Raw genomic sequence first — 13,178 nt, 5'->3', positions numbered from 1 at the left:
ATGAGTGGTTCAAACAACAAATTGTAAAAATAGTTATTTCATGAGATGATGATAAGAAAATAAGACAACATACCAAAATTTTGGGATGCAGCCAAAGCCATTTTTAGGGTATATTTGATATCTCTCAATGATTACATGAATAAAAAAGATAAAGAGTAGATCAATGAATTGGGGCATTCAATTACAAAAACTAGAAAGAAGGAAATTAAAAATCCTCAATTATATAAAAATATAGAATTTTGAAAATCAAAGATGAATAAAATTGAAAGTAAGAAAACTATTAAACTAACAAACAAAACTAAGAGCTGATTTCATGAAAAAATGCACAACAAAATAAATTTTAGTTACTTTGATTTTATAAAAAAGAAAGAACTAAACCGAAATAGCAGTATCAAAAATGAAAAGGTTGAATGCACTAACAATGAAGAGAAAATAAAAACAACAGTAACCATTTTGCCTATTTGTATGCAAATAAATCTGACAATTTAAGTGAAATGGATGAATATTTACAAAAAAAACAAGTTATTTAGATTAACAGTAGAAAACTAGAAATATTCAAATAACCTCATTTTAGAAAAAGAAGTTGAATGAACCCTCTAAGGAAAAATCTCCAAGATCTGATAAATTTACTAATAAATTCTACAAAATATTTAAAGAACAATCAAGTCCAATACTGTAAATTATTCCAATATGATGTTATTTAGAAAAAATAGGTGAAAAAGGAGTTTTTTTTTTCAAATTTGACACAAATATGGTACTGATACCTAAGTCATGAAGAGCCAAAATAGAGAAAGAAAATTATAGACCAACGTCTCTAATGAATATTGATGCAAAATTTTAAATGATTAGCAAAGAGTAATTTAGGATTAGGATAATATGGTCTGAGCACTTGGGTTTTATAATGGAAATACAGGGCTGGTTCATGAATAGGAAAATTTTTTATCATAATTAGTCACATTAATAGCAAAACCAATAGAAGTACCATGATTATCTCCATAGATGCAGGGGGATTTTTTTTTTTTTTTTTTTTTTTTTTTACAAAACACAGCACTCATTCCTAGAAAGCTCAGAAACAAATAGAGTTTTCCTTAGTAGCACGTATTTCAAGTCATCAGCCAACATTATCTCTAATGGGGATAAGCTAGAAGCTTTCTCAATAAAATAATGGGTAAAACATGTCCATTATCACCACTATTATTCGGTAGTGTTAGTTTAAGCAGAATAAAAATATATTGAAAGTATTAGACTAGGTAAAGAGGAAAGGAAACAATTAAAATACTTAAAACAATTACCAGTTTTAACAAAGTTGCAGGATATTAAATAAACTCACAAAAATCATCAGCATTTCTATATATTATCAACAAAACTCAGCAAGAAAACATAGAAAGAGAAATTCCAATTAAAATACGTGTAGCAAAACAATATACAAAGTTTAATACCTTTTAAATAACACTTGCAAACTGCTTTCAAAAATGTATAGACAAATTCACAGCATTAATTCATTATCCTCTTTATGATTTATTTCCTTATTTTTTTTTTTTTATTTAATAGCCTTTTATTTACAGGATATATACATGGGTAACTTTACAGCATTAACAATTGCCAAACCTCTTGTTCCAATTTTTCACCTCTTACCACCCCCTCCCCTAGATTGCAGGATGACCAGTAGATGTTAAATATATTAAAATATAACTTAGATACACAATAAGTATACATGACCAAAACATTATTTTGCTGTACAAAAAGAATCAGACTCTGAATTATTGTACAATTAGCTTGTGAAGGAAATCAAAAATGCATGTGTGCATAAATATAGGAATTGGGAATTTAATGTAATGGTTTTTAGTCATCTCCCAGAGTTATTTTTCTGGGCATAGCTAGTTCAGTTCATTACTGCTCCATTAGAAATGATTTGGTTGATCTCGTTGCTGAGGATGGCCTGATCCATCAGAACTGGTCATCATCTAGTATTGTTGTTCAAGTATATAATGATCTCCTGGTCCTGCTCATTTTGCTCAGCATCAGTTCGTGTAAGTCTCTCCAGGCCTTTCTGAAATCATCCTGTTGGTCATTTCTTACAGAACAGTAATATTCCATAATTTTCATATACCACAGTTTATTCAGCCATTCTCCAACTGATGGACATCCATTCAGTTTCCAGTTTCTAGCCACTACAAAAAGGGCTGCCACAAACATTTGTGCACATACAGGTCCCTTTCCCATTTATTTCCTTATTGATCTGAAAGAATTTCTACATCATACTCTTGGTGTATGTGTAGTTATGTGTATGTATGTTAGATCTATCCCCCATTGATCAGATGAAAATGATGTTCAAGCTCTCTGTTTCTATAGACTTTTCATTTCTCTACTTTGTTGAGATAAATTCTTTATCTCCTAACATATCATGTTTTACTCTCTATCCTTTCTTCTTATAAAATCATCAAAGCATAATTAAAATTATTCTTGTATCTTTAATCTTATTGACTCTTTGTAGGACCCTGAATGACATTATAACTCTTTATAAATGTTGATATCATCCCCTCCTTCCCTATAAGCATAAATTTTTTTAATATGTAATTTTTTGTTTTACAATTGCAATTTGTGTGTGCCTGTTTATGCTCCTCTACTGGTATGTGAAGTTTCTATTATCTCTTATTCTTAATCGAGAATTCTTGGAAGTTCTCTACTTCATTAAACATTCACTTCCAGTGCCCCTCTCTCCAGGAATTATATTCAATTATATTTGTTGCATAAGTTCATGCCTGTAAATCTTTTAAACATCCTGTAATACTGGACCCCATGGCAGCCCTCTACTTAATTAAGGTGGTAGCTGTTAAATCTAGTGTGATCTTGAATGTGGTTCCTCCATATCTGAACTCTTTCTTTCTACAATTTTTTCCCCTTTAACTTTGAATACCAGATTTAGGTTATGGTATTTCTGAGAATTGTTGTTTTGTGAATTATTTTTAAAGTTGAGGTGACTGGTAGATTCTTTAAATATAATCTCTAGGCACTCTTCCCCTATCTCTGTGTGTATATATGTCTGTCTCTGTTTCTTTCAACTTTTTTTCCCCTTTTACTGTCTTTTTCTTTATCTTTATATCTTTGTCTATATTTCTCCCTTTCTTTCTGTTTCTTTATCTTTGTCTTTGTCTTTCTCCCCCTTCCTATTTCTTTCTTCTTCCCTCTCTTCATCCTTCATTCCCCCTTTCTCTTTGCTTTCTCTCCTCTCTTCTTTTCTCCTCTCCTATCCACTAGTTATATTTTTATTTCTCCTTGATTGGTTTTCTAGGTCATGTTTGACATGATGTATCTTACTTTATTTTTTTCTTTTTCTTAATTATTTTGCTTTGTTTTAAAAATAGGACAGTATCTTATAAGAATTTGTTAAGAAAATTGTCCTGATATCCTCTAACTAGAGCGTAAAATCATTCTTTTACAATATTTTTCTCCTTTAGCATATTTTTTCTTTATCTTATTTTATCATATAACTATAACTTTTCTTCCTTTATCATATAACTATAACTTTAATACATCTGGAATAATTTTTATAGGACTTTTAAGTGACCTTATCACAAATTGTGGCTCTCTTTGAGGCTTTGCTTATAGGTAGTTTGTATCCTACTATTCTAGGTTTATTTGTTATGTACTTCTAGCATTATCAAAAGTATTATTTTTGTATTGTATCTATTTACAAATACTTATGCTAATTTCTTTCTTCAAGCATTCATAATTATTGCTCTAGCTCAGAGTTTTTGGAGTTGAGCCTGATTGTCCCTCTTAGTCTCCCCTCCTCCCTCTCATCTCTACCTCTGTTATCTGCACTGCTATCCTGGGCACAGAATAAGTTTATTATCTGTTTTGGATAATTCTCTCTCAAAACTCTGGACACTCATTTTTTTTTATCCCAACCTCTTTAAGACATTCCTGTAGTACTTGTTTGGATCCAGGGATCTATCCAAGTTAGCTCTGAATATTTCACTTCTAGCCTAATCCTTCTGGGGGCAAAAAAGCCCCCAAATTTCCTCCAAATCATGCATAATTAGAGAAAGCAAATTTATGACTTTATTCCATATTCACCAATTCGGCAAAATTGATGAAAGACAAAATCCAAATTGCTGGAGGAATTATGAGAAATTAGGCACAGTGACATATTGTTGGTGGAGAGCTATGAAATACTCCAATTATTCTGGAAATCAATTTAGAATTATGCTGTCACTAGACTATGCTATTATTTGACCTAGTCTAGATCTATTCCCTGAGAATATCAAATGAAGTAGAAAATGGACATTTATATCAAAATATTTGCAGTATTTCTCTTTTGGTTGGTTTAAAAAAACAACAACTAGAAACTATCATAATACTGATCAATATGAGAATTGCTAAATGAATTTTGGACATGGTCAATATAGCAATTAGTTTTGCTTGACTATGAATACTTATTCATTTTTAAAAAAAAATTTTTCTTGCCATTCCCAAATGGTCAAAAACATGGAAAACATTAATTAATTAATTTGATGAATAAAAATTACATTTTAAAAATTGTTTGCCATCTGTTTATGGATATGCATACCTTGGTGGGGGAAACACTGGATAAGCTTCTCTTTTTTATTATCGTTTAAAACAATCAAATATCTCTTTCAAATGTGTTTGATGGTATGACATTTTACTCCATTTATTCACTCTGTATTCTAGCATAAGTGAATACTTAATATTCCTTATTTCTCCTTCATTTCTTCACTTCTATGCTTTTCATCACATTTTGAGCTCCAGAAAAGGGACCCACATGTGCAAAAATGTTTGTGGCAACCCTTTTATTAATGGCAAGAAAATGGACACTGAGTGGATGCTGATCACTTGGGAAATGGCTGAATAGTTACAGCATATGAATGTTATGGAATATTATTGTTCTGTAAGAAACAACCATCAGGAAGATTAGAGAGAGGCCTGGAGAGACTCACATGAACTAATACTAAGTCAAATGAGTAGAACCAGATCACTGTACATGGCAACATCAATATTATACAATGATCAATTCTGATGAATATGACTTTTTCCAAAAATTGGTTAATGGATATACTACCTAAATTAATCTATTTATTTAACACTATACCAATCAGACTCCCCCCAGAAAACTACTTTAATGACCTAGAAAAAATAACAACAAAATTCATATGGAAAAACAAAAGTCAAGAATTTCAAGGGAATTAATGAAAAAAAAATGAAGGTAATTCAATGTTCCTTATTTCTCCTTCATTTCTTCACTTATATGCTTTTCATCACATTTTGAACTCCAGAAAGGGACCCACATGTGCAAAAATGTTTTTGGCAACTAGCCAGCTGTACCAGATCTAAAATTATATAATAAAGCAACAGTTACCAAAATCGTTTGGTATTAGCTAAGAAATAGATTAGTTGATCAGTGGAATAGATTAGGTTCAAAGGACAAAACAGTCAATAACTTTAATACTTTAGTGTTTGACAAACCCAAAGACCCCAGCTTTTGGGATAAGAACTGACTTTGACAAAAATTGCTGGGAAAATTGGAAACGAGTAAGGCAAAACTAGGCATTGATCCCCACACTTAACACCATACAACAAGACAAGGTCCAAATGGATTAATGACCTAGGCATAAAGAATGAGATTATAAATAAATTAGAGGAACACAGGATAGTTTACTTCTCAGACCTGTGGAAAAGGAAGGAATTTATCACCAAAGAAGAATTAGAATCATTAATGATCACAAAATAGAAAATTTTGATTATATCAAATTGAAAAGTTTTTGTACAAACAAAACTAATGCAGACAAGATTAGAAGGGAAGCAATAAACTGGGAAAACATTTTTACAGTCAAAGATTCTGATGAAGGACTCATTTCCAAAATACATAAATAATTGATTATAATTTATAAGAAATTAAGCCATTCTCCAATTGATAAATGGTCAAAGGATATGAACAGACAATTCTCAGATGAAGAAATTGAAATTATTTCTAGCCATATGAAAAGATGCTCCAAGTCTTATTAATCAGACAACTAATCAAATTAAGACAACTCTGAGATACCATTACACACCTGTCAGACTCGCTAGAATGACAGGGAAAGATAATACAGAATGTTGGAGGGGATGTGGGAAAACAGGGACACTAATACATTGTTGGTAGATTTGTGAATACATCCAACCAAAAGTTATCAAACTGTGTACCCTTTGATCCAGCAATGTTATTACTGGGCTTATATCCCAAAGAGATCTTTAAGAAGGGAAAGGGACCTGTATGTGCAAAAAATGTTTGTGGCAGCCCTCTTTGTAGTGGCCAGAAACTGGAAACTGAGTAGATGTCCATCAATTGGAGAATAGCTGAATAAATTATGGTATATGAATATTATGGAATATTATTCTTTTGTAAGAAATGACCAGCAGGAGGATTTCATAGAGGCCTGTAGAGAACTACATGAACTGATGCAAATTGAAATGAGCAGAACCAGGAGATCATTATACACTTCAACAACAAGACTATAAGATGATCAATAGTGATGGACGTGGCTCTCTTCAACAATGAGATTATTCAACCAGTTCTAAATGTTTAGTGATGAAGAGAGTCAATCTACACCCAGAGAGAAATCTGAGGGAACTGAGTGTGGACCACAACCTAGCATTCTCACTATTTCTGGTGGTGTTTGCTTGCATTTTATTTTGCTTCTCTTTTTTTTTAACTGGCTTAATTTGATTTTTCTTTGAGCAGTGCAATAATTGCATAAATATAAAAACATATATTGGATTTAATACACATTTCTACCATGTTTAACATATATTGGACTACTTGCCATCTAGCAGAGGGCATGGGGGTAAGAGAGAAATTGGAACACAAATTTTGCAAGATCTAATGTGGAAAAATTGTCCATGCATATGTTTTGAAAGCTAAAAAGCTTTAACAAAGAAAAAAAAAAGAGATCTCCTGTAGATTGAGGCCTATGGAAGCTGCTGCTAGGGACAATACCGCTGTCTACTCCTAGTCTGCTACTTTCCCGAGGTCCTCTCACCTTAGTGAGATAAAACTTTCCCTCTGACCTTGCTCATCTTCTTTGGGGTCCCTGAGCTGAGGGCTATAGAAAGCACCAGTGACTCAGTGGCCCCAATGCTGGCTCCTGCTTTGCTGAAGCCTGGGCTAGTCCTGGTAAAGTCTGTGCTAGGAATTTGTTGGGCTTCAATCCTAAAGCAATGGACATTTCCTCCTGACCTTCTAAGTTTTCTTCTACTGCAAAATTGTTTCACTTTCACTTTTTGTAGGTTTTCATGCTTTAAAAGCTGTTTAGATTCTTCATTTAAAGGAATTTGGAGGGGGTTGGGGGAAAGTTCAGATGAGTTTTACACTCAGATGAGTATTTACACTGCCATTTTATCTCTGCCTCAACTAACAGCTTATTTATGAAAATCTAACTGTGAGCAATAGCTAATTGTTCCAACAAGCAAATATAATATGGCATCAACACTGTCTGGTTGCAGTCGGATGATGACAGACAATGTTATTATATATGCCAGGTAGAAGAGAGAGGAGTAGATTACCCTGGCAGAAGCAGTCAAGAAAACTAGAAGTTCAAGAGATAAGACTTGTTGAGAAAGTTAGAGCTAGAGAACACTGCAATTTTATTGAAACTACAATAATAGAGAGTCACAGAAAAAAAGGGAAAAGGGATTTGTTGTAGTTCAGTCATTTCAGTCATGTCCAACTCTTTATGACCCTATTTTGGGTTTTCTTGGCAGAGACATTAGTATGGTTTGTCATTTCTTTCTCCAGCTCATTTTATAGATGAACTGAAGGAAACAAGGTTAAAAACATGTCTGGGGTCACATAGCTAGTAAGAGTCAGGCTGAATTCAGGTTTTCCTGATTCTAGACCCAACTCTCTAATCACTGAAACATCTAGCTGCCCAGGAATTACAAAGAGAACTCAACTAATTTGATAAAACTTCAAGAAAGTATCAATATAATAAGGAATGAGCCAAAAGTACAATAACCAGGATATAAGGCTAGACAAAGATAAGGAAAAAGACTAACTTTATAAAGAAACTAACATATAACTAAAACACCTGACATGTATTAAATTATCTCCAAAAAATTCCACTAATTAACTGTGAGACTTGGGGCAAGTGTCTTCTCTGAGTCATAGCTAGCATATTTGAAAATCGAGAAAATTATATTAGCTATGGTACTTGAAGAGAAATTGTTAATTATAATTATTAACTCTGATTAAACTTGATTAGTGTGGCAAGGATATCTTATTTTCCTCCCTGGTCTGGATCTCTTATCTCATAATTACGGGGAACTTCCATATTAGAAATTGGCATCATTGATGGAAATGGATAGTTTTTCTTTCATTTATAGGCTTAAAAGTTGTCTAAATAATTGAATGTTTATTTCCAGGATCAGCAGGATAATATGGCAGAGAAAAATTGGAAACCAGGTCATTTGAACCAAATTGGATACTCTGCCTCTCAAGCCACACTGTCTCTCAATAGAAATACTATGATAAACTTTATTTTTCATAACCCATGGATTTTTCAGCTTGAGTTGATGCATCAAGTTCATGGTTGCATTACAACCATTACAAGGCTTTACAAGGCTTAAGGCAGTTATATCCATATATGGAAGTGGAACAAGACCACAAAAAAATACATCAAAAATGTATCAGTGAATTAGTTTAAACCAGATTAAAGTAAGTGATTCAGCGATAATATTTTACTCCCTTAAAAATGATCCATTGAGCCTTTTGCTTCCTGTTATTGAAAGTACAATCTTGGCATATACCAGCTGGAAACTTTTAAAACAATTTTGTTAATCTTATGCTTAAAGAATGATGTACAAATTCCAAATAATAAGTTTATTGTGGCTCTGTAAATGCCAAAGTATTTCTTACAGATACAATCATTCTGGCATGGAGACACTGAAGATAATCCCTTTTCAAGAAATTCAAACAAGATATTTATCTGAAAATGGTTCAAATTACCTTTTTAGGATTTTCTTTTTCTTTTCTCTATGCAGGGACAGAGCTTCACTGCTTTTTGTATAGTTCTCAAGATGGAAAAATTACAAAAATAAGAAATTGGTATAATCTAAGTCTTTATTTGGAACCATATTCCTGAGCTCATAACCAAAATAACAACATATGTATCATATCCACAAGGGTAAGTATGCTAAGTCCTTAAACTCAATTGTGCTTATATCTTTCATGCAATAGAGATGTATTTAGTAAATTCAGGGACTAAGACATGCAGATTCAGAAGATATCTGCCCTGACTTCAATAGACATAGACATTGGGCATACTGATTTTATATTTACAGTAGATGCTCAGTAAAATCTTGGAACATATGAGGAACTAATACCAGTAACACATATTAAACAAATTACTTGGCAATTTTTGTGAAAAGCAAATAGGGAGGATATCTGTGCAAGTGTGAAAATCTTTGTTGACATTTTTTTCCAGCCCTTAATCACCAAAAAAAAAATGAGGACAAAAAGTACAAAAGATGAAATTATCTTAATTGAGGCAGGGGAATAGGTTGAGATATGTGAAACAGCAAATATAAATGTCAGATCTAATTTGGCTACTATACCCCAAAGGATCATCTATCTGCCCCTTGTCATGTTCTTAAAAATTTTGAACAGTCTTTAAAGGTTGAAAAATATAATCAATCTAAAAGGTACATATAGTGATTAATTAGCAAATCATCATAACAACTACATTATAATTTTTTTCAACAAACATTTATTATGAGATGGAGACATAATAAGGCAAAGTCACTCCACTCTCACCCAGATTTCACACTCAATAGGCCATAATTAATAAGCAAGAGTTCTTCAAAGTTGGCAGCTCAAGTGAACAGGAAGTTTCCTCCAACTACTACTTGCTCCATTCATCTGTCTCTCTTTATACCCTTCCTCTATCTTCTACTATATTTCTATCTCATTTCCTCTCTGTTCTCACTCTCTACTTGTCTCTCTTCATTTATAAAAATGATATTATTTCATATTCTTATAATGATTCTTATAGTGATTTCAATAATCTTTTCAATCACCTTTCTGACATTACTGAAGAGAAGGAAGACATGATGGAAGAAGGTTCATTTTGCAAATGAGGAAACTGTTTCCCAAGTAGTTATATGAGTTATCAAAAGTCAAGTAATTATTTGGTGGTCCAGCTGGAACTGGAAATCAAATGTTCTCTTTCCCAAGTCAGGTGATATTTAATTCCATCACGTTCATTTCTGTGTCCCCACTGAAATGTTTTGTTTCCCCTTTTTTTCCCTCTTACTTCCACACTCAGTAACCAATGGTTTTCTTTTTAAATAATTCAGCAACTCATTTATCCTGAAGGCATTTATTTAGTAACTTTTTTTAGAACATCACTTGGAAATCAGAAGCAAGCAATTCAAAGAGTGATGGATGTTCTTCGTTGAAGATAACTCAGAAGCTATTCTAGTGCAATGCATATTAGAATAGAAATTACCTCCATATCAGTCATGGAAAGTATCCCATACCCAGAATAAAGTGAAATTCACTAACCCTTCAGGCAATCTATTCCACTTACAAACATATTTAATTGTTAGATAGATTTTCCTTGTATAGTATTGAAATTGGTCTTCATTTTATTTGTTGAAATCATAAATTTAGAAGTGTAGGGGAATAAAACCAAAAGCTACTCTAGCATTGCCAGTTTCCCTCAAAAACCACATGAAAACAAGCCTCTTAACATAGTCTGATGGAATGAAACCCTTCTCCAGCTAAAAATAGATTAAAAGGACTTCAAGAAAGATCAGTCTCATTGTGGGAAAAGGGATGTTCAGCCCAGCTCAGACAATGTTTGGAAAAGCCAGTGAGAGTTTCTTAACCATAGCAGATCAGTACCTGAGATCTTCACTTCTGGCTCAATAGCAGAGTAGACTATGGGGCAGCAATCACCACTTCAGTCCCAATACAGAAGATAAAATGCAAGCCTGGGAAATCTGTATATTGCCTGGAAAGGGCAGGTAGGGCTACTCTCTGCTGGGAGTGATACACCAAACACAAATGGCCCTTGTGCTTAAAACCAAGATTCAAGAGCAGCACAAAAAGCTTGGGACAGTCACCCCTCCAGTCAAGAGCAGAACCCAACCATAAAAGTCACAAAATAAGAGGGGGGAAAGAAAGAAAAAAAAATGAGCAAGAAACAGAAAAGAACCTTAACTATAGAAAAATACTGTGGGGACAAGTAAGACTAAAACAAATCATATGAGAACAAAATGCCATCTCATTGGTGAAAAGAGCCTCATCCATCAAAACTGATTATCATATAATCTTATTGGGCAAAGTATATTTTTTATTTTTTATTAAAGCATTTTATTTAAAAATCATATCCATGGGTTATTTTTCCTACATTGACCCTTGCATAACCTTCTGTTGCAAATTTTCCCCTTCTTTTCCCCACCCCTTCCTTATCTGGCAGGTAGTCCAATACATATTAAATATGTTGAAATGCTTGTTAGTTCTAATATGTATGTGTACATATTTATACAGTTATCTGGTTGTGCAAGAAAAATCAGATCAAGGAGGAAGAGAAAGAAAAACAGAAAAAAAATTCAAGCAAACAACAAAAGAGAGAATGAAAATGTTATGTTGTGTTCCACACTCTGTTCCTATGGTTCTCTCTCTGGATGGTGATGGCTCTCTTCATCACTGCACAAGTAAAACTGATTTGAATCATCTCAATATTAAAGAGAGCCACATCCATCAGAATTGATCTCTGTGTAGTCTTGTTGTTGATAAGTATAATGATCTGGTTCTGCTGATTTTGATTAGCATCAGTTCATGTAAGTCTCTCCAGGCCTCTCTGAAATCATCCTGTTGGTCATTTCAAGCAGAACAATAATATTGCATAACATTTATATACCATATTCAGCTATTCCCAATTGATGGGCAGCCATTCAGTTTTCAGTTTCTAGCTACTACAAAAAATGCTGCCATAAAACATTTTTGCACATGTGGGTCCCGTTCTCTCTTTTAAGATCTCTTTAGGATATAATCCCAGTAGAATCACAGCTACATCAAAGGGTATGCACAGTTTGATAACTTTTTGAGCATAGTCCAAACTGCTATATAGAATAGTTGTTTTTTGGATCTGTTCACAGTTCCACCAATAATGTATCAGTGTCCTGGTTTTCCCATAGCTCTTCCAACATTTGTCATTATCTTTTCTTGTCATCTTCGCCAATCTGAGGGGTATGTAGTGATATTTCAGAGTTGTCTTAATTTGCATTTCTCTGATAAATAGTGATTTGGAGCACCTTTTCATGTGGCTATAGTTTCAATTTCTTCATCTGAAAATTGTCTGTTCATATACTTTGAACATTTATCAATTGAAGAATGGTTTGAACTATTATAAATTTGATTCAATTCTCTATATATTTTAGAAGTAGGCCTTTATCAGAACCTTTGCATGTAAAAATGATTTCCCAGCTTATAATGCTTCCCTTTTAATCTTGTCTGCATTAGTTTTGTTTGTACAAAACCTTTTTTAACTTAATATAATCAAAATTATTTATAATGATCTCTAATTCTTCTTTGGTCATAAATTCTTTCCTCCTCCACAAATCTGAGAAGTAAACTATCCTATGTTCTTCCAATTTGTTTATAGTATCATTCTTATGTCTAGATTATGAATCCATTTTGACCTTACCTTGGTATACAGTGTTAAGTATGGGTCTATGCCTACTTTCTGCTATAAGAGTTTCCAATTCCCCCAGCAGTTTTTGTCAAATAGTGAATTCTTATCCCAAAAGGTGAGGCCTTTCAGTTTGTCAACTATTAGGTTGTTATATTCATTAGATAATTATGTTCTGTGAGCATAACCGATTGCACTAATCAACTAGTATATTTCTTAGCCAATACCAAATGGTTTTGAAGACCGCTGCTTTATAATATAGTTTTAGATCTGGTATAGCTAGACCACCTTCATTTGCTTTTCTCTTCATTATTTCCTTTGAAATTCTTGACCTTATGTTCTTCCAGATGAAATTTATTATTATTTTTCTAGGTCAGTAAAATAGTTTCTTGGAAGTTTGATTGGTATAGCACTAAATAAATAGATTAGTTTAGGTAATATTGTCATTTTTATTATATTTGCTGGACCTATCCACAAGCACTT

The sequence above is a fragment of the Sarcophilus harrisii genome, chromosome 3, assembly GCF_902635505.1.
Source record: "Sarcophilus harrisii chromosome 3, mSarHar1.11, whole genome shotgun sequence".
Lineage (NCBI taxonomy): Eukaryota > Metazoa > Chordata > Mammalia > Dasyuromorphia > Dasyuridae > Sarcophilus > Sarcophilus harrisii.
Note: the sequence above shows the minus strand (reverse complement) of the source record.